The sequence below is a fragment of the Globicephala melas genome, chromosome X (genome assembly GCF_963455315.2).
Source record: "Globicephala melas chromosome X, mGloMel1.2, whole genome shotgun sequence".
Lineage (NCBI taxonomy): Eukaryota > Metazoa > Chordata > Mammalia > Artiodactyla > Delphinidae > Globicephala > Globicephala melas.
This window is the reverse complement of record NC_083335.1, coordinates 66229450-66249153: the sequence shown is the minus strand read 5'-3', so window position 1 is coordinate 66249153 and position 19704 is coordinate 66229450. Positions and strand designations below refer to the sequence as shown.

Genomic DNA, 19704 nt, shown 5'->3' with positions numbered 1-19704 from the left:
GGCAAATAAGCATATGAAAAGATGTTCAAACTCATATGCCATTAGGGCACTGCAAATTAAAACCACAATTAGAGATCACCACACACCCAATGGGTAAAATTTTTTAAAACATGATAATGCCAAGTGCTGGTTAAGATGTGGAAGAAGTGGAGCAATTGGAACTCATATTTGTGGTAGGAATGTAAAGTGATACAGAAACTTTGGAAAAGTTTAACTCACTCTCACTCCTAGGCATTTACCCTATAGAAGTGAACATTTATATTTACACAAAACTGGTACCTGAGAGTTTATAGCAACTTTATTCATAATGGCCTAAACTGGAAATATCTCTCATGTCCATCAATTAGTGAATGGATTAAAAGCTGGTACATCCATATAGTGAAGTACAACAATAAAAATAATGAATATTGATTTACATAACAATATAGATGATACTTAAATGCATTTTACTAAGTGAAAGAAGCCAGATCAAAAGGTCTACATATTGCACGACTCCATTCATATAACCTTCTGGAAAAGGCAAAACCATAGGGATGGAGAACAAATAGGTGGTTTCCAGGGATTGAGGGAAAGGGTTTACAACAAAAAGAGCAATCAAGAGAAATTATTAATGCTAAAACAATTGTGTATGGTACTGGAGTGGAAGGATACATGACTCTATACTTGTCAAAACTATAGAACTATACATGATAGGAATGAATTTTAGTGTATGCAACTTAGAAATAAAAATCTCAAACAAATGGATATTTTTGCCTGTCAAATGATGAGAGATTTATAAAAGGAAAGGGCATATTTTGATGCACATTTATGTACCACTGATGGGAATGTTATTTGTACAATATTGAGGACAATTCAACAACACCTTTCAGGTGCCCTAATAATGCTCTCATCAAACTCAGTAATTCCAATTCTAGAAATTTATTCTAAAGAAATAGAGATGCAATAAAGGTTAATGTGCAATTATGTTCATTATATTTTAATTTTATAGGCAAAATTGATAATATCCAAAATGTCTGCATCATGGGATCATCCACAGTAAGTCCCCTATATACAAACAAGTTCCATTCCAAGAGCGTGTTCATAAGTCCAATTTGTTCGTAAGTCCAACAAAGTTAGCCTAGGTACCCAACTAACACAATAGGCTATATAGTACTGTACTATAATAGGTTTATAATACTTTTACACAAATAATACATAAAAAACAAACACGAAAAATAAAGAAAACATTTTTAATCTTAGAGTACAGTACCTTGAAAAGTACACTAGTACAGTATAACAGCTGGCATACAGGGGCTGGCATCAAGTGAACAGGCAAGAAGAGTTACTGACTGGAGGGAGAAGAGGTGGGAGACGGTAGAGCTGAAGGATCATCAGCAATAGGTAAGCTTCAATTTTTTTTTTAACCTTAATTTAAAAATACTTTTTTTATTTAACATCTTTATTGGAGTATAATTGCTTTACAATGGTTTGTTAGTTTCTGCTTTATAACAAAGTGAATCAGCTATACATATACATATATCCCCATATCTCTTCCCTCTTGCGTCTCCCTCCCATCCTCCCTATCCCACCCCTCTAGGTGGTCACAAAGCACCGAGCTGATCTCCCTGTGCTAGGCGGCTGGGTAAGCTTCAGTTTCACTCACATTCTGGGCCTGAAATAAAGATACTGTACTACTATGCTCTATACAGTATGGTACAGTAAAGTACACAAAAGCACAACCACTTGTAGAAGATGCATGCACGTGACAATGTACACCAGACACGTGAACTAACTTACATGACTGGACATGTGAACACACGTTCGCATCTTTGAAAGTTTGCAACTTGAAGGTTCATATGTAGGGGGACTTACTGTAAATGAATTTTGTTAGAACCATATGAAATATTATGTGACACTTAATACTGTATTTTTAAATAATGCTAATGATATAGGAGAATGCTTGTTTATTCTCAAATGAGAAAAGTTAGAGAATAACATATACAATGTCAATTTTATTTTTAAACTGTGTTATATACACTTATTTTAAAGAGTAAAAGGAAATACATGCAAATGTTATGAATTATTTTCTGGGTTATAAGATTATAGGTATTATTTACTTTTTAATTTACACCTTTCACTTTATTTTTTAACAATGACCACTTGTTACTTTTGTCATCAAAAAGAGAACATTTTTTATTTTCAAAAAAGAAACAAACCCAGCCTAATGCAGCCAATCCCATGATCTTTTCAGTTGCTATCTTCACTCAGAAGGCCACACTGTTGTCCCCCTGGATGCTTGTTGTTGTCTTGCTCCTTCAGGTACTGGACTCATTGCAGATGAATGAATACCTGCCAAAGTGAGAGACAGAGAGTGGCAGCATCTCTCCAGCAACATGAAACTGCTTAGTTAAACTGGCCTGATCAGCCACAGGCTGATACTGGTATCAATCTCTATGACCTATACAGGGAACAGATGTCTTTAAAAGCTATAATGCCCATCTTATATAACTGGAAGTTTCCCCTCTTCTAAATCTTTCTTCTATGAAATAATCTTTTAAAACCCTTCTCCAAAGCAGCTCCTAATTTTACTTTAGATATTCCATCATTCTCTGGGGAATGACAAACGTCCAAGTAGTGACCTTTCATTGTACTGTTTCCTTATGTCCTATCTGCTGTTTGGGGTTGCATGAAGCCATTCTGCCCACTATCTCTGGCCCATTCATCCCATTAAAAAGAAAAACAAAAAAACTGAGCTATTTGGTACTACTTGTGCTATTTCCTCTGTCCTCAACCCCTTTAACACCCTGTTATTGAACTGGAGAGTTCTTCTAAGTTGCAAACTTTTTCCTGGGTTGTTTTTTTTATACAGGTCAACAGAAACCTCCACAAGGGCAGACCTACCTAAGAAAAGTTGCTGACAGTGACTCTCACGAGTAACGAAAGTGCAGCACAACAACTTACCTTCACTCTACCTCTAAAAATAACAGGTTCATAAAGCGAGTCTCAGTGCCTTCTCCACTGAGGTAAAGGATTTTATGACCTTTACTTTTCTCTCCTCCCTTCATTCTTAATGGCAATAAGGAGTTAACACCTATCTTCACTCACAAATATCAGAAATCTCAGGTTTGCTTCCTTCAATCATGTAGGCTTCTAGGTCTAATACCCACTAAAATGCCAAGCATTTGTTACTCCATAATGGGATTTCATAGCTTCCCTCTCCTTCCCCTCTGCACAGCACTCCTTCTCTCCTTAAATCCAGAGAGAAACATGGTGTCACTACCAACACTCACTGAATCTTCATTCACTCATTCACAGTAAGGCTCTTCCTATCTGGGGCCTGTTACAGATGGCCTGGGGGAAGGAAAAGAAAATAAACACCTGCTGAAACCCATCAGGGTGGGGCAGGAGATGAAAGGTGGCTAGAGAGAGCAAGGAGTGCACTAGAAGGATTATGAAGAAAGGAGAGGCAAGGCACAGGATAAGGCACCAGAAGATGTGACTAGGGGTGTCCTGAACAATCACTGGGAATATTTGAAAGGTTCAAGACTTTCCACTTCCCCCATACCCTATCTTGCCCATCCCCAAGAGACAAAAAGTAACCTGACACTGTTTACTATTGACCCATAAGATGTGTGTCCTTATATATCATATGTATGCAAATCCTAATCTCTGATGACCAAGTTAGAAAGGGAAACAAGCCCTCCTACTGGTATTTCATAATCAGTTGAGACATCAGGAGTAATCCCTGGGGCTGGGGTCCAGTTGCTGGCCATGGCTACAGTGTCTCCTGTGGCTGCCCCAGGAGATAAGGTGGGAGTTGGTTTCAGGGTGATTAACATTGAGTATTCTCCAACTGCAGAGTAATTATGACAAATTCAACCCCAACCTTAGTATTCATACCTCCTTGGGTTTTAAGAGATGGAAAGAAGTGCTAATGAAAGACAGTGACTCACAGTGGCATATACGTGGGATAGAGAAGTGCCAGTGGAAGGAGAAAGTCATGGCTTTTGTTTGCTTTAATCAGTGATATCTTAGCCATAGGACTGAAGGAAAAAGAATATGAATGCAGGGATTGGGGTTATTTTCAAGTCAATTGACTACCTTCCTTCCATGAAGTTGGGGTCTTATGTTGCTGAAACTCAAACTCATCTCTGGTGGCCTATATTCCAGCATTGGGGATCTGGCAATTTTTGACTACATGGTGTCCTCTTTATGGGAAGTGATAGTTCATATATACATACATAGAGTACAACTTCTGAAAGGAGCCAAGAGGGCTAAGCATGCAATTGAAAAGAGCAACCTGTGGTCTGGAGAGTCTTCAAAAGAGTGATCTATCTATTGAGTCATGCTTTGCAAAGCTGGGATGAAGAGAGGCTGTAGTCATCCTCTGATCTTTTCCTTTTCTTCTCCTTCATGAAGTCTTCTACCAGCTCCTCCTGAGGAATAAATATAGAGCAGCCCCCATGGGAGGGGATGGGCTATCTGAGGGTCTGGTCACTCTAACACAGTGGCTCTAAACCTTTATTGGAATATTGGCTCATTTGAAGACTATAACAAAAGAAAAATGACTGCATGCAATTTCAGAGGGTTCAGAGAGACTCTCTTCCTAAACTTTACCTTCCAAGTCCTAAGGGCCATCTCTTTGCATCAATTTCCAGCCATCCTTCCCAACAGCACAGGGAACATCTACAATATGGCCACCAGACTGGATGCATCCTGAAGCTAAATGGCTTTTACAAAGTGGTTTTGTTATTCACCCACTGATGTGGGCTTTCTTTTGTCTACTCTTTATCTTAAAAGCTCAATTAGATAATAGGACTGTGTCTTGTTCTAATCAACACGAGTGTTTTTCAAGTACTGTGCCTGTCTTTTTCAAAGGGCAGTTCTAGTTCACTCCTCAACTCAGAGGCTCAGAAGCCAAAGCACATTATGGAACACAGCCAACAAAAGCCTGTACCATGTAATGAAGTTACATCAAGGTCAAGGGAAAATTTTAATCCTAAACAAATCTTTTTATCATACTTCCAGATGACCAGCCTTGCTGCTCTTTCAAAGAGTTAGGAGATGGCCACAGGATTCCACCAGTGTTAAGGGCCAGCAGCCTAGCTATCCTTGCCTGGGATTGCTGCTCATTTTCACACATGAAATGTTGACAGATCCAAAAGGGATAAACAGATGGCACACAGCAAAGTGTCAGATATAGAACAAGCACTTAATAAAGGAGGGGATCATTTTAGATGTGCATTCTACCAGCCAAAACCTCAGTGCAATGGGCAAACCACAGTTTTTGCATCTTCTAGTAATCCCCACCACTCTTCTGAGGCTCATACTACCATCCCACTACAACCTCTCTTCTCTTGCATCTGCACAACTGTCATGTGCCAACCTCCAGATCATTCCTCAGTCACTGAAGCCTATTTTATCTAGCCTACAGTGTTCATTCCTAGCCCAGCTTTTGCTATAATCCTGGGTCACTTCAGTATCCAGGTAAACAACCATCTGACATCCTACCATCACAGGTATCTTGATCACTCCAATTTTAAAATTTTAACATTCCAAAGTTCAGCCTCTGATACAGGTCCTATCATTCTAGTTTTCCAACTACTCAGCACCCATCTTGATTGCACTAAGGCCTCTTTTTTTTACAGACTCTGAGCTTCCTTCCATATACAGTCTGGATCCTCAAATCCATTTCTGCATAACTCCTCTCTTGCTAGCTGTCCATCCCTCAATCAATCAAGATCAGTTCCAGGCAACCAAATGTTACTTGTAACAATGGTCCAAGACCACTTTATATTTTCCTGAATCTATTATCAAGTTTCAAACTAGTTGTTCACTTTGATATGTCATAAGCTCTCCAATCCAGCCTTTTGGCCTGGATATTCCTTAGACTCTTGTCTCCATAATCCTGTCCCTGGTCAGCTTCCTCTCTATCATCCACCTCTCCAATTACAAATCTTCAACACCCTTATCAGGTACTCTTCCTAACTCTTATTCTTGTCACTATGCCCCAGTGAAGAGGTAACTCCTTTCATCTAAGGCTAACCCTCCACCCGTGTTCTAAGAGCCAAAAGTTATCATCTCTCTCCCACATGTACAATGCCTCCCTTTTCCCTGCCCTGTAGTCTGTGAGCATGCTCAATTTTCTCCTACATTAAAAGGGAGCTTTTATGACTCACTGTAGGGCCCTGATGGAATTGGTTAACTTGTATTCTAGTTGTCACATCTTCTAACAGAAAGAAGGCTTCTCATGAAGCAATAATGATTTATCACACTAAATAAGAAAAAGGAAGTATGAGCCTGTTGAGTGGTGAAGATAATCTGGAGGCCTACCTGTTAATGTAGGTAAGGGGATAGCTGAGGTATAGTTGAAAGGGGAAAACTGTGAATACCAGCCACAGGAGCAAACCCCAGACTGTGAGGATGAAGTTTCTGATCAATGATCACTCTGGTCCTACCCAAGGAGCAACTGGCAGCAAGTGTAGTAGTGGCAGCAGCAACAATGCAACATCTGCAAGTAGCCAAGACTAAAATACAGGCATAGAAACAGAGTATTTCATGGAAAATACAATATTAAATATGACATATATGTGGCACTTGTGCTGCTACTCCCCTTCCCCCACCCCCAGCAAACATCACTAATTAGTTATAATCCTCTTTCATACTGAACTGAGATCTGGCTTCAGAATCCTTTTTATAAAACATAATCAAGACAGGTACTATCAATCAGTTGGAGATGGTACTTGAGATGAAGTATATTTGCTATTTTTGCACTACACAGAAAAGTCCTTGGCAAAAGAATTAGAAGATAGGAGTAAGCTTCAGGAGAAAGCATACTGAAGACAGCTTGGACGTTGTAGGCAACTGGCGGGGACAAGCTGAGCCCATGGAGATCACAGAGCAGGCGCCCAATTAATGTCTGTTGATGATTCATTTTTTCATTCAACAAACATTTAATGAGGCCTACAATGTGCACCGGATTAGGCACTGTGAATACAAAGATGAATAAGGCACTGTCCTTGCCCGTTAGGAATTTAGAGTCTGGTAGACGAGAGCCATAGACACGGACAATGATAATACAACCTGATAAGTGCTAGGACACTTAGCAGGTTGTATTATATCCATCCGAGTAGGATTTCTTCAGGTTGCTGTTGGATCCATGAAGTCCTCCCAGCCACCAGGGCCTGCTGTTGTTTCTGTCACGCGGTGAATGTCCCAAGAACTAACAATGATACCTGCAATTTATAGCATGCTTATAACATACACTTTACAATATCCTCATGAAAACCCTGCAAATTAATTATTATAATAGATGAAGAAATTGAGGTTCAATGAGGTTTAGTAACATGCCTTAGATCACACAGTTATTAAGTAGTTGAGCCAGGTTTCAAATCCAGTTTTGACCAATTCCAAAGCATTTTACTACATTTTTTAGGATACTTTTATTCAGTTTGGGTACTGTACAAATTTTCAACAACTTTATATTTGGAAATAAGAGCAAATGCAATAGATTAGTGATCAGGGCATGGACAAAAGTCATCTGTTTTCCCAACCTATTTGGCAGAGGGAAAAAAAAAGGCAGAGAAGTGACTTCACACTAGCATGCCATTGAAAACCTTGAGGTCAGTTAGTTTTACTTTCTTTTGCAAACCCCAACATCCTTATTGACAATATAAAATATAAGTACCTCTAGTTAACTATCTTCTTTTAATCCTCGTCAAGGTCAACATCATTATCTGCAGCAACTACAGTTCATATAGCATTTAGCATATTCCACACCAGTTCCAAGCAGTTTACAGAAATAATCCCATTAAATACTTACATTCCCACCCTCACTCATCATTGCAAAAAGATATTATTAATTCTATTTTACATAAGAAGTACCAGAGAGGAGAAAAACCATGCTCAAAACCACATTGGTAAGTGTGAGACTCGATTTGAGTCCAAGACCCAAACTGTCACTGTACTGCTTTGCTGTCCTGCTTGGGGCTTCCTGTCCCAAACCTTCTTCCCCCTACTGCCCTCCAGGATGGCTAGTGACATAAGGTCCACTGAAAATACATAAGGTCTACTTAAACATAATCTCCTATTAATCATTCCAGTCACAGAAAGCCATTCTCTGAATCCCCAGGGTCACCACTCTGAGCCTTAAGGGGAGAATTTCCCAAATATTCTGTTTATATTGCTTTGAGAAAAGAGAAAATAAACACTGGATATATTTAGATTTTTAATTATTGAATGTATTTTTTTACCAACAGATATAACCATAAACATTTAAAAATCCCTAAGCAAAATAAAGCAATTGAGACAATAACTAAGGCCATTTCTTCCCTGAGTGGGTTTTAAATATAAAAGCCTCCATTTTTGGTAAAAAATATTTTGAGAGATATATGACAATGAGATTAGCCCTGCTATTGATGAGAAGGACCAGGAACTTAGTAATACTATGAGAAGTCTGCAGCTGTTCAGATGTCTTTCCAAGAGTCAAAATTTCATATGTGGCTGCCCCCCAAACCAAAGAAACTTGCAAAATCTGTGCAGCAAAGCCCTAGTCTGGAAGGAACATCTTTAGATGTTCACCCATCTAAAGAACACGTGAGGATCTTTCATGAAGGCCAGGGGTGGGGATGGGGGATACACACTTGCCGAAGCCTGAAAGCCTAAATTTTCCCATGTTCTAATTATATCTGTATTTTGTATAAACCCTTATTTGAGAGGTTATCCCCTCTTCTTCACTCCCACTCCTTCTAGCCTTAGATCACTTATCATCTTAACTACTACAGTATCCTTCTAACTGATCTCCCTGTCCAGATTTGAAAATCTTCCATACTACCAGAGTGACCATCAAAAGCATCTCCTTAAAACACTCAAAATGAAATCCAAATTTCATGGCTTATTTCCAATCTAATTTCATGAACTACTTGTAGTTTCCCAATTCATCATTCTATTTCTAATCCCCATACCTTTGCTTAGAAGGTACTTCCCTCTGTTTTCTGCCTAGTCAACCTTTACTTTTTTAAAGAATCAACTGAAGCATCAGTTCCTCCAACCTCTGCATCTCCAGACTCAGTCAAATGATTTCTCTTCTGAACCCCATAGTATCTTGTACATACCTCCATTGTAGAGCATACCATACTGTTGTAAGTATCTGTGTACATGTCGAACTCTCTCACTAGACTGAGAACTCTTTGAGGGCAGGAATCGTGTCTAATTCATCTCCATATCCCCATCACCAAGCACTGTGCCTGGCAGCACAAAAGGCAGCAGAGAGAAGCTGAAGATGCAGGAGAGAGAACAATAAAGCAATATTCTTGAACTGAGGCATAATACAAATATGATGAATGAGTTGAAGCTATAGAAAAATATATTTCAGCTCAGTATTACATAGAGCTCTTGAAAGAAGAGATAAGTTAACTCAGGGAGGAGTTCCCTATCACTAAGTACACTTACTTGGAGGCAAAAAGACCATTTGTTGGGTATATTATAAAAGGACTTGAATTAGGGTCAAATTAAAATAAGCTGTTTTAGATATGAGATTTTTTTTTTTTAAGGTCCTTCTATCCTTGAGGTTCTAAATCTATAACCTATGCTATAATCAAAAGAGCCATCACTCTGAGCCCATGTCACAGTGAATGGTGGCTCCCAGAGTTGTGGACAACTGTTGAGGCTTCATCTCATTCCTGTCCATTAGCAGACTGATTGTACAACATAACTCATTTTCCGGTGGCCTGATTCCCTGGTGACCCTTGAACCTGGAGCGGGAAATACTTTAAATGCTTTAAAGGCCACCAAGTAGAACCTCATGACCCCAAATATCTTCCACAACCTGCTACCTGAAGCCTTACGTTTCTTCCTTAAACCTTTAGTGCCTTTGATCAGTTTGTTAAAATGCCACTTAATCTAATATGGCGAGCTCGCACCAATCCAGTGTATACTATAGGATGGATAAAAACAATACAACCTTCTGTACCTCATTAAATCATCTAGTCTCACCTTCCCCTCCATCCAACACAAATCAAAGAATGCCTACAAAATATCCTGATTTTTAATTCTGGTACTGTTTCTTCAACTGCAAAATATGGACATTGTATTGAATAGTCTCTCAGATCCCTTTTACCCCAGAGAAATATATGTTCCTCACCTATAAAATAGACAAGTGGAATCGGTTCTTCCAACTTCACCAGATTTTTATAAGGGTCAAATAAAACCATGTTTCTGAAAGGCTTCTAAATGATAAACTGCGATACAAATGTAAGGAATTACTATTGCAAATTAAGATATATAGGAGGGGAGAGGTAAAAGAAGTATGCTCTGCCATTAATGAGATTAGTTACCTGAGCAAACTTATTCTACCTCTCTGGGATGCCTCAGAGGGTTGTGATGATTAAATGGGAACATGTGAAGTAGGCACACAATAAAAATCAGTTTCATCTGCCCTGACTGAGACAGAATCTCAGTTATAAATGTGACCTTAAAGTGCATGTAATCCAACTTTCACTCCATGCAGGGAGATTCTCAAATTCCACTAGGTTATTATTTCCAAGAGTATTTTCATCTTTGGACATTCTTGAATCTGTTACTCCATTAACTAGAACTGCCTTTACACAACAAAACCAACTATCCCTGACTTCAGACCAGCAAGCTCTCCATTTTGGAGTTGTCTCCCACAATCTAAACAGCTCTAATTCCTATAATGCTTCTCATAGGATCTAAGTTCAAATATCTCTCTGTATCCTGGATGTTCTCCTTTAGCTCCCTCTCAGAGAGTTGCTCTTAAAATTGAAACAAAACCATCAAGTGGACGAGGACTCTTACCTCTCCGAAACTGTAAACTTTTGTAGTGAAAACACAACCAGTTAGCTCTATATTGGAGGGTTTGAAGGTCTTCAATGGGTACATATGCTATAAACAATAAGCAGAGTCCCCAAAAGCTTGCAGGATGGAAGAAGCACTTCGAAAAGGGAAAGGGGAGGGTCAAAGGGATGCTGACAGTATTAAAAACAAATGGCTTACTACATGATTTCCCCTAATATTAGCAACCACCTCTATACTTATGCAGAACAGGGATATGGAACATTATAAATAATGCAGACTCCTAGGGCCTTGTGGAAGAAATGGTAACGTCATATTCAAAAATACATTTTATATGACCTTTTATACTAATAGAGTCTAGTCTATGCAGATGACACCTTCTGTACTTTTCCCACCAGAATCTCAGTTCCTAAGATATCTGCCTACTTCTTCCAGAAACTAGGAAAAAAATATTGAAAATAATAAGTGGAAAAGACAAGCACACAATAATGAAGACCTGAATAAAAGGAGAAACATACCACCTTCATGTATGAGAAAATTATAAAGATGACAGCTCTCCAAAAATTATTCTATAATTCAATGCCATTCCAACTGTAACTCCAATGGTATTTGTGGTGAGAACTTGACATGCTCTTTCTAATGCGCTCCTGGAAGAACAAGTATATGAAAATAAAGAAATTTTTTAAAAAACGAATGAGGGTCTTTCCCTACTAGATAAAGTTGTTATTTAAAACTAGACATGTAGGAACATATAGCAGTCACATTGTCTAATCACAATGCAATAAAACCATATATACATTTCATTATATGTATATATTTCAACATATATTATATACTTCATATATATATGAAATATGTGCTCAAACCAGAAAACCTCAACATGAAGCATCACAGTAAATAACAATTGGGTCAAAAAAGAAATGTAAATTACAATCAAGCCAATTTAGCAAGTAAAAAAGGAACACTATAACATAAAGCCAATACTATACATAGCTTTATGTTCTCTTATTATAAGGTAATGAAAAAGAATTACTTTCAGTAAAGATAACAAACAAAACGAGAGTCAAACAAAGGAGAAGAATAGGGGACAAAGAATATGTGAATAAATAATAGCCTAAAACTTGCCAAATTTGATGAAAAAAATATTAATCTATACATGCAAGATCAATGTATGCCCAAAAGGATAAAGTCAAAGACACTCAAATCTAGACTCATGACTAACTTCAGAATCTTGAATGCAGCAAGAGAAAAACAACTCATCATGTACAATGGCTCCTCAGTAAGTTATAGCTGACTTCTCATCATAAACCATGGAGACCAAAAAACAGTGGGTGATATATTCAAACTGCTGAAGGAAAAAGAATGTAAACTGAGAATTCTATGTTCAGCAAAACTATCCTTGATAAATTAAGAATTATAGCATTACTAGATAAACAAAAATTAAAATAATTCAGTGCTAGTAGACATGCCATCTACAAGAGATACAAAATCAAGTCCTTCAGGCAGAAATGAAAAGACATTAGACAGTAACTCACATGCACATGAAAAATAAAGAGCACCAATAAGATAACTCCATAAATAAATATAACAGACAAAAAAATCTGTATTTATTTGTAACACTTTTCTTCCCATTTCTGACTTAAAGACAATAGCATAAAGGAATAACTAGAAAATTGTGTTGATATGCTTACGTCATGTACAGATGTAATTTACATAATAATAACATCACAAAGGAAAAGACAGGGAACAAAGACATAGCAGAACAAATTGTATACACAATTGAAATTAAGTTGGTATTAATCTGAAACCAATTCTTTTAAGGTAAGTTGTTAACTGAAAGATCAGAGCAACCATGAGAAAAACAACTCAATAAATATAATAAAAGAAAAAAGGGAATTTAAGTGGTACAAGAAAATGCTTAAAATATTTAACAAAAATAAAAGAAGGTAGTAATACAGGAACAGAGGAACAAAAAGAGTAAGACTCATGGAAAACAAGTAGCAAAACAGACATCAATCCTACCTTGTCAGTAATTACATTAAAGATAAAAAAATTTTTAAGTAATGCAATCAAAAGACAGAGCTTGGAACAACAGATTTAAAAAATATAATCTACCAATATCTTATCTACAAGACACAGTTTAAATTCAAAGACACAAAAAGTTTACAAGTAAAAGGATAGAAAAAGACGTACCAGGCAAAAACACTAACCAAAAGAGAGCTGGAGTTAGCTATACTAATAATAAAATACACAATTAAGAAAAGATTATTACTAGACATGAATAAGGATATTTTATTACAATCAAAGGATCAATCCATCAGGAAAGTATAATTATAAACATATATGTACCTAACAACATAGCACCAAAAATAAGGAGAAAATGGTAGAAACAGAAAAAGAAATAGATAATTCAGCAATAAGTTTCAGTAACAGAACAACTAGGTAGAAGATCTACAAGAAAAGAGAAGACCTGAACAACTCTATAAATAACCACTTGAAAAAAAAAAACAAACAAAAAAATAACCACTTGATCTATTAAACATCTACAAAACATCTACACAACTGCAGAATACACATTATTCTCAAATGCACATGGAACACTCTCCAGAACAGACTAGATGCTAAGAAATGAAACAAGTCTCAACAAACTTAAGAGAATTGAAATCATATAAAGTATGTTCTCCCATGATGAAATTATAAATCAATAACAGAATGAAATTTGGGAAATTCACAAATATGTGCATATTAAACAACAAACTCCTAAATAACCAATGGGTCAAAGAAGAAATCACAAAAAGAATTAGTATTTTGAATGAAAATCTAAACAACACATAAAACGATACATAACTCAATTCCAGTGAACATAGGATTTGAATAGACATTTCTCCAAAGAAATACAAATGGTCAATCAGCATATGAAAAGTTGTTCAACACAGAAACACTAGGCAAAAACACGAGATACAAGAAACAAATGACCCTTGAACAACATGGGCTGGAACTGTGTGGGTCCACTTACAGGTGGATTTTTTTTCAATAGTAAAAACTGCAGTACTACACAATCTGTGCATATGCGGAACCTCGGATAGGAGGAACTGCATGTATGGAAGGCTGACTATAAGTTACATGTGGATTTTCCACTGTGAGGAGGATGAGCGCCCCCAACACCCTGTGTTGTTCAAGAGTCAACTGTACTTAACATCTACTGGGATGGCTATTATAAAAGATAGAAAATAAGTGAGAATGGAGTTAAATTAACATCCTCGTAAATTTCTTGGTGAGAATGTAAAATGCTGCAGTTACTTTAGCAGTTTGTCAATTACTCAAAACATTAAATGTAGAGTTTCCATATTCCAAAGCAACTGCAATGCTAAGTAGATACCTAAGGGAATGAAAATATGTCCACACAAAACCTGAAATGTCCTTCAACATTATGCCAGCATCAAACTGCCCAATCTGTGTAGGCATAACCCATAAACATATAAGCAAAAATTAGAGATAAAATAAAATACCACATGGAGATTAGTCTTACCATTGAAATATTTTCATCCACTAGGACATGTAAGCTTTCCAGTGATACCATGAAGTCAAAAGATCCCGTAATACAGCTGGGCTAAATAATGATCTAGCAGAGAAGTAGCAGAGGCAAGACTGTAAAGAACAGTCACTGAAGAACCTCCAAAACAGAAAAGTACATTTGACCACAGGTGGTGAAAAATCTTAGCAGGACCACATCTATAATACAAAGGGATTGCTGAGCCAACAACTAGACATTTATTTTTAGTAACAGGTAGGAAAATATGACAATTCAGTACCAATACAAGGCAGTAAAAAAGACAAAATTTTCTTAATGGTGGAAAAAGCCTAAGACCTACCAAATATATTTCAATCACCTTGGTGACTATGGTTTAGATTAATGCTATTCAACCAGTAACGACAGCAGACAGAAACAATGACCACTCACCATGATAAAATTCTGGGACACATTTGTTGATCACATGATTAAATTAACATTGGCAGTATAACAAATCACGGATCTATGGTTTCACAATACAGCAAGTAACAGGCCCTCCAGAACCACTCAGTCCATGGTTGGCAGATCCTAATACCTAACGTTTTGCTAATTAACAAAATTACAGGCAGTCAACTGGAGGAGCAAAGAAAGGCTAAATGGTTAACAATATTAGAATACCCCAATCTAAATAGCAACACTGAACTAAAAGTAAACAATGAAAAGTTCTCCATGTAAAGCACTATAACGTACTGAGCAACCTAGGTGACAATACTAAAGCACACCCCCTAAACAAGTTTTGCCATGACAAAAAAAGCAAAAATTTTTGAAACCAAGTGAGATGCAGCTCAAAGTACTGTTTAACAAACAATAGTGGTTACTAGAGAACACCAGCAAAATTAAACCACCACTCATCACTGCATTATACATATGCATGCTAGATAATTTTTAAAATAATTTGGAAAACAGAGCACAATTATAACCAATAATACATTAACACATACTATGCTTTTTGGTATCCATATCAGATTATCACAGAGCATGTGCTTACTAGGGCAATGTTATGTTTGACAAAAGTCAGCTGAAGTTACTGCAACAATAGTACAATAAAAGTATATCAAATAACAACACTTGGAAATTTCGGAATAGCACAGTAAGTCTTTAACAATACACTCCCTCAGGCATTTTTTCATATATGGAGTAATGTACTCCAGTGACGTCAACTGGTTTTAGGAGAAACACGGTCCTTGTTATCTGATATAAAGACATCATTCATGTGTTTTTAATTTGCTAGTGAAATTTTTAAATTGCTAGTGATAAACCAGGACAAAGCTAATAAGTAGGAATATCGAATTAAACCAATTATACATCAGCACTACACTATACTGCACACAAACACCAACGTCAAATTTTATAAGCCAGAGCCTGTAACTGGGCAAAATCAAGAAATGAAACAAACACCCTTGAAATTCCTCAAATATATTTTTGGCTCACTGCACAGTCATCAGTTTACTGTACTCTCAATCAGAACCATACTTGTGATGCAAGCAATGCAATATCACTCAAAAGGGCGACACGTTGTGGACTAATGCGGTACTAGAGTCTTGGGGGGAAAAAACTTCGTGTCCACAAGGTGGCAACAAACCTTGAAATATTTCCTGACAAGGGGCACAAAACCCTCCATAAATTTGGAGGCAAGACACCTAAAATTAAAGAAAAACAGCCACTGTAATATACGTAATAATTACACTGACCTACTTTAAAAAGGTCACACACCTCAGTGAATGTGGAGATAAAGTTAATGATATTACAAGCAAATAAACAGCTTTTATCAACACTAAATTATTTTTTGCTCTTTAGTACTATTAGACTGTGATGTTAATGGAAGTTTTCATTCACAAACTTCCATTTCTAGAAGAGACTGAAGAGACCAAATTTCTGTGAGAATGATGAACCTAACATATCCAAAAGGCATCATATTATGGGTAAATTGAGTAACAGTTTCCGTTATGTTTCCTCTTTGTCCACTAAACTATGCAAAATCTGGATGAACTTTTCTTGGAGTTTTTATGAGTGAAAACCTCATTCCTATCATGTTATGGAGGATCTACAGTAATTGGCAAGACTACTACTTTACATATCGCATGATCAAAGTGATCTATAAACAAGAAAATCAGACTATAGATGATATACATGCGATATATAACCTACAATAGTTGACAATCTCAATGTCCTCAAAAACCTTACAACATTAGTGTTGTCTTACCATCACTGGAGCATTTACATTTAGAGTAATAATCCCTGAAGGGAAATATGCAACCAATACCACTAATACAAGCTGTGGAAAATTTCCACAATCATTGCTAATTGTTCTCAGAAATGCACAAACTTTGGAGGTATACTGTAAATGGTTGAATAAGACACTAAATGTACCAGTAAATAGCCTTATTAATACCTTTAACAACCAAAAAAACACAATTATTGGGGCTTAAAACCCTATTACTCTTTAAAAGTATTTAAATGTCTAACAATAAAAGACACTCAACAACAACCCTGAAATATATTAGTGACTCAAAATGGAGGAACCAGATTGTAATGTTACTGGAAAATTGGGGAGGCATTTCTGATCTGTAGTGATTTCACAAAGGGTGCTGCCCTGTGGACAAATGAGGTACAACATAAAAGCTAACATAGTGGTTATCTTGTATCCACAAGATGGCGCCAAATTCCTACCAATCTCAATATTTGATTATGTAGCAGAGGTATTAAACTGCACTGCTGATGACACTAATTTCCTACATTCACATGAACATCAAACCGTCTAAATTCCCAAAGGGTAATGATGCATGTACCAATTGGCTACAAGTTCGGATTAGCTCCAACTTCTCTACAGTTCAGTTACAAATGTGAAAACACCCATTACAACCCATGAAAACGCCACACTATTACCGCAGATTTAATAGGCAGTGGAATGAGGCTTCTCTGCTGGTATAGTGGTTAAGAGTCCGCCTGCTGATGCAGAGGACACGGGTTCGTGCCCCCGTCCGGGAGGATCCCACATGCCGCGGAGCGGCTGGGCCCGTGAGCCATGGCCGCTGAGCCTGCGCGTCCGGAGCCTGTACTCCGCAACGGGAGAGACCACAACAGTGAGAGGCCCGCGTACCGGGGGGAAAAAATAGGCAGTGGAATTAATAATGAAACAATGGCTGTAAAATATTGGAGCCCAGAGAATGACGCATATATTTACGACTAAATTTACCTACGTATACTTTTTGGCCTGTCAAGAACCAAACTTAGAATGCAAGCTCGTCACCTGTTAAATAGCAGTGTGGGTAAATTTAGTACAGAGCATCACCTAACTCTGAGACAGTACCAAATCTAACATTTAGAAATATGCCCGGATAAACACATGCTATCAGTGCGTTAGAGAGTGATATTGTAAAATTATTTGCAAATGATAATGGTGATAAATCAAATACATTCATGAAACGTTCAGCATAAAGGATCAAGAGCAGACATACAATTTAATTAAAAATGTTTCACCACCAAATGCCTTTATTACTGACTTGCTGGTTTCCAACGCTGCAAGCAGTGCATTACTAAGAGTAATTTTCTTAAAATTCATCTAATAGCTTATAAAAGACAACACTGTAAAGACAAATGAAATCTACGTAAGATCCATGGTAATGGGTCTTCTGTCCAAAACACAAAAACACAGCACCAAATTCGTCAAGGCTCGTGAAAGATATGATTGGCAGTGGGATCCTACTTAACATTGCCAAATATTCAGACAAAATTGACTCCCTAAAAAAGTAAATAGGCACCTAAGGATACCTAGCAAACTTTTTTAAAAAGCCTTATTGTATTGGTATAGAATCAAGGGATCCTAATGAAATGCAACTGGAAGAGACCCTGAGACGTTGACTTGTAATGTCACCTCTGCAGAGGCAAAGCAGAGTGGACAATTGGGGAACTCCATTGCAAGCCTCTGGCAGCGTAAACAAAAAGTAGGTGACTGACGTTTTAGGTATATGACAGTAGTAACGCTACTTAATGTAAAGACACAAATATGGAAAAGCATAGCTATCCAGGTTTGCAGTATTATCTGCCATAAAGTGATGACAAGACTAAACTTCCCATAGAAAACTGACCCAATAGCAAATGGCTACATTATTGCACTACAAATTCCAATTAGTGGCTCAATATTTCAAAGACGGATGCCAAACCTGTGACTTTATTGGACAACTTGATTGCATTGCCTGTTTGCACGAGATGGAAGCAACCCAGGTAAATTAATATTGCACCTAAAAAACAGTGACCGGTTTATCATACACGTAAGCATGAATATATAGTTACTAGAAATAAAGGACCTTAAGATACAATGAGTTTTTCAATAAGCAGCAAAATTTTACTAAAATTTTTACTAAGTCTAAACTTTGGAACACAGTGCTCTGCACCAGAGATTTCCAAAGGATAAGTCATGCAATTACATTTGATTTTCTTGCTAATTTGTCCATAGAGAAACCAAAATTGGAAGTTCATTACAACCATATCATAGGAAGATTTGCTGAGCTTAAGCTGCCAATTGGGTGTTACATTCCATCTGAAGAATCAATTAAACTACAAACATAGAGTAGCACCATGTCTAAGACGTTTATCCTGTCTCAGGACAGCCAATTCTCCAGCAGTGGCTGTCTACAATGCAACAAAGCATCTACAGGAGCATACTTAGGAGACAGACAACTAGAAGAGGAGTTAGGCACTTACATGCTTTCAAAGAACCAAATATTTTAAAGGCATTTCTTGAAAAACTAAGAAAGCTCACCTGCACTACCAATGTAGGGAATTGTCCGAATAACCTTAACTTAATGAAAATTCAAGTAACATGTCCTAGGCAGTAGAATGCTTGAAAGGAATAGTAATGTCTACTAATAGTATTAACAGAGATTATCTGGGAAAATACAACCCAGCCCATCAGGGAATATTTGAGGACCACAAAGTCCCAGAACCCCAGGTGGCTAGGACAAAAAGTGCTAGCAGTATACAACAGCTTCTTGTCCACTTACAGGAAAACTGCCCTTAAAGCCAATGAGTGGAGAATCTATTGCAAACATGATTCCCAAAGAGCAGGGGGACACTATGGGTGACAAAATTATATTAGAATATTTTCAGATAGCAAGTTTGTTGAAGATAGGCACTATTACTAACTAGGCATTAAAGAATTTCACCACCTAAAAGATTGTTGCATATTTACTGACAGCGATGGCAAACTCCCATCTGAAGTTTTGCTTCCTAGTTCACTTTCAGGGACACTTTGACCAATGCTGTCATTAGGCAATTCTGATTTCTTCTTAGTACTGGGGGTGCATGATGCGAGGCACTTCACAATATGCTAAGAGGTTCTA

The 19704-nt window shown here is 37.3% G+C and overlaps 1 long non-coding RNA gene across 22 annotated transcripts in view; it reads right to left on the bottom strand.

Annotated features, from left to right (window-relative positions):
- Window positions 1-280: 280 nt before the first annotated feature.
- Window positions 281-19704, bottom strand: part of LOC115847411 (uncharacterized) — a 63637-nt gene continuing 44213 nt past the window's right edge. For 8 of the 22 annotated variants that reach the window (XR_009560668.1, XR_009560665.1, XR_009560660.1 and 5 more), the window contains 5 exons: window positions 14321-14464; window positions 12014-12139; window positions 11310-11438; window positions 9093-9253; window positions 281-7214 (listed from right to left, as the gene is read on the bottom strand). This is a non-coding gene — a long non-coding RNA (uncharacterized lncRNA). The remainder of the gene's footprint in view (window positions 7215-9092; window positions 9254-11309; window positions 11439-12013; window positions 12140-14320; window positions 14465-19704) is intronic. The other 14 variants (XR_009560661.1, XR_004037305.2, XR_009560670.1 and 11 more) reach the window with 9 other exon arrangements.